The sequence below is a fragment of the Alligator mississippiensis genome, chromosome 8 (assembly GCF_030867095.1).
Source record: "Alligator mississippiensis isolate rAllMis1 chromosome 8, rAllMis1, whole genome shotgun sequence".
NCBI classification, from domain to species: Eukaryota; Metazoa; Chordata; order Crocodylia; family Alligatoridae; genus Alligator; species Alligator mississippiensis.
This window is the reverse complement of record NC_081831.1, coordinates 26317693-26320828: the sequence shown is the minus strand read 5'-3', so window position 1 is coordinate 26320828 and position 3136 is coordinate 26317693. Positions and strand designations below refer to the sequence as shown.

The 3136-nt window shown below is 49.9% G+C and overlaps 1 non-coding gene across 1 annotated transcript; it reads left to right on the top strand.

The window, feature by feature from the left end:
* The first annotated feature begins 2812 nt into the window (after positions 1-2812).
* TRNAR-CCU (transfer RNA arginine (anticodon CCU)) lies at positions 2813-2885 on the top strand. Its single transcript has one exon. It is a non-coding gene; the product is annotated as a tRNA-Arg (tRNA).
* Positions 2886-3136: the final 251 nt, after the last annotated feature.

Sequence of the window (3136 nt, the reverse complement as noted above, 5' to 3'; positions counted from 1 at the left end):
CTAAGTGTAGCTATGCCTACTTTCCATTACTGGTATGTCCTATGCTTCTGGGCACTGCTAGTTGCCCCTGTGACTATACTGCCCCCCATTTCCTACTACCTGTGTCAAGGTATTTTTAAGCCTTACTCAGAAGCCTTGGGTGTTGACTACTAGGCTGGAGACTTTTACTGGGCTGCACTAATGCTCCTGCTAGGACCAAAACTAGAGGTTCCTGGATAGAAGTCTTGTTCCTCTGCTCAGGGTCAGACTGACAATCATATTTGGGCTAAGGAAGGAATTTAACCTTATGGTTAAATTTGTATGCATTGTGGAGGATTTTGCCTTCCTCTACTCGGGACCTCTTCAGCATGGCGTATATTGGTAGTATTTCACAGAAGCAGGATATTGGCTGCTATGGTTCCTGTGCTTTACCTGTGGCGGGTTAGGGTGTTAGGTCTGTGTTGTGTCAAGGTTGGGAGTAGTTTTATGTAGAGTTTAGATTATGATTTGTACGGGATGGTTTGTATAGAGCTGATCCTGCCTCAGGCAGAATTAGATGACCTCTGGAGGTCCCTTCCAGTCCTACTTCTCTATGATTCTATTACCTTGGGCAGGGCGAAGCACAAAGCTGAGGGCCCCCATCCCCTCACCCCCAAGAAAGCCTAGGCCAAGGTCTTACTACAATCACCCCTCAGCCCTGGACAGGGACCAGAGAAAGCCTAAGACCCTTCCTCCCCTCTCCCCAAAGCCCTGGGCAGGGCAATATAAAGCCTTGTTCACCCTCCCAGCTCTGATCAGGGTATGGCACAAGGCCTCACTACCCGAGGCCCCCGGGATTAGGCAGTGGCAGGCACAAGGCCTAGTCTCCCCCAACCCTTCAGCTCTAGGCCTAGCTTTACCCTATGCCCAGCACAAGGCCCCTGTCTTTAGCTGAGACAGGTCCCAGCAGTAGGCTAAGGTCCCCCAAACCCTGGATAAGCCCACACAAGTCCCATTTAAGCTCTATGAGCTGGGTTCCTACACAGGACTCAGGCACCAAACTGCCTCTCTAGGTACTGTGATTCATAGATTCATAGATTCATAGATGTTAGGGTCAGAAGGGACCTCAATAGATCATCGAGTCCGACCCCCTGCATAGGCAGGAAAGAGTGCTGGGTCTAGATGACCCCAGCTAGATGCATATCCAACCTCCTCTTGAAGACCCCCAGGGTAGGGGAGAGCACCACCTCCCTTGGGAGCCCATTCCAGACCTTGGCCACTCAAACTGTGAAGAAGTTCTTCCTAATGTTCAATCTAAATCTGCTCTCTGCTAGCTTGTGGTCATTATTTCTTGTAACCCCCGGGGGCGCCTTGGTGAATAAAACCTCACCAACTCCCTTCTGTGCCCCCGTGATGAACTTATAGGCAGCCACAAGGTCGCCTCTCAACCTTCTCTTGTGGAGGCTGAAAAGGTCCAGTTTCTCTAGTCTCTCCTCGTAGGACTTGGTCTGCAGGCCCTTAACCATACGAGTGGCCCTTCTCTGGACCCTCTCCAGGTTATCCGCATCCCTCTTGAATTGCAGCGCTGAGAATTGCATGCAGTACTCCAACTGCGGTCTGACCAGGGCCCGATAGAGGGGAAGTATCACCTCCTTGGACCTATTCGTCATGCATCTGCTGATGCACGATAAAGTGCCATTGGCTTTTCTGATGGCTTCGTCACACTGCCGACTCATGTTCATCTTAGAGTCCACTAGGACTCCAAGATCCCTTTCCATTTAGTTCCTGTGAGACTAACCTATGGGAATAAAAGGGCTTATTGGGGCACTGTGAGTAACCACCTGAGCTCACACAGCCATTCCCCCCAACCTTCTTGATCAGAGGCAGAAACATAACAGAAATAAGCACAGAGCTGTTACACTGTTAGGAGGAACATACAGCAGCACTGAAAAATATAGTAGCAAAAGACAATAGGGCAAAAGCTTTTAGGGTGGGAAGTCAATATGTGAAGAATGAGAATGGCTGGCTGGGATCTGGCCCATGGGTGACTTGGAGTCCCTGAATCAGGTGACTCCTGTCCCACCAGAGTCCACATGAGCACGGGAAGGCCCTCATATGAAAGAACCAAAAAGGGCTCCACAGGGAAAGACCCCATTGGGGATACATCACAGCCCCCCAGCAACCCCATAGTCGGGACCCACACATGATGCCTGCCAGTGGAGAGCCCCTGAGAATCAGGGGCACCAGAGGAAGGAGGAAAAAGGGGGGAAAGTCAGAAACTCCAGAAACTCTAACGTGGGGGCACTGGAGCCCTGCCCCACCCATGCTGAGAGATGCTTAGTTGGTCATTTTGTATTTGTATTAGCCTTTTCATTCTGACTACATAGTAGTAGTATCATATAGCCAGCAGCTACAGATAGGACACTACATGGCTTCATGCCAATCAATCACGTTGAACCCTCAAACGCATCCTGAGATCCACTGTAACACCTGAGAGGGAAGGGGTGGGGTGTAGGGAAGGAGAAGCCCCGCAGATGATGCCAGAGGGGAACCTGAGCCAGCAGGAAGATCTTCAATCAAAGGAACTAAGTACATCTCTTATAAGTTGTGGCAGGAGAGTTGGCTTGGGACAGTCCAAACCCATGTGGCAGCATGGAGGCCTACCTCAGGGAGACCTGTTCTGAAATTCCTTCCTCTGCCTGATTTCAGACAAGGCCTTAGACCCAGGGCCCAACACCCCAAGGAAGTGCTTAGACAGCAAGGTCCTGACACCAGTGTAGAGCTCCCCACCTTTCTTGCTGAGGCCATTCCACTTAGAATCATAGAAAAGTATGCTCCCACCTAGTCACATAGAGCCCCAGTGGCCTAATGGATAAGGCACTAGCCTCCTAAGCCAGGGATTGTGGGTTCAAGTCCCATCTGGGGTGACAATTAATACTTATGGCTGAAAGGGATCTCAAGAGGTCATCTGTTTCATTCCCTTTTTTCAAAGTAGGACCATCCACACCTAGATTAACCCAATGAAGACTATGTCTAGCTGGGTCTTAAAAGCCTCCAAGGATGGAGATTTCACAACCTCTGTGGGTAGCCTGTTCTAGTACTTTACTACCCTCCTAATGAGAAAGTTTTTCCTAATATCTAACGTAAACTTCCCTTGCTGAAACTTGAGACCATTGCT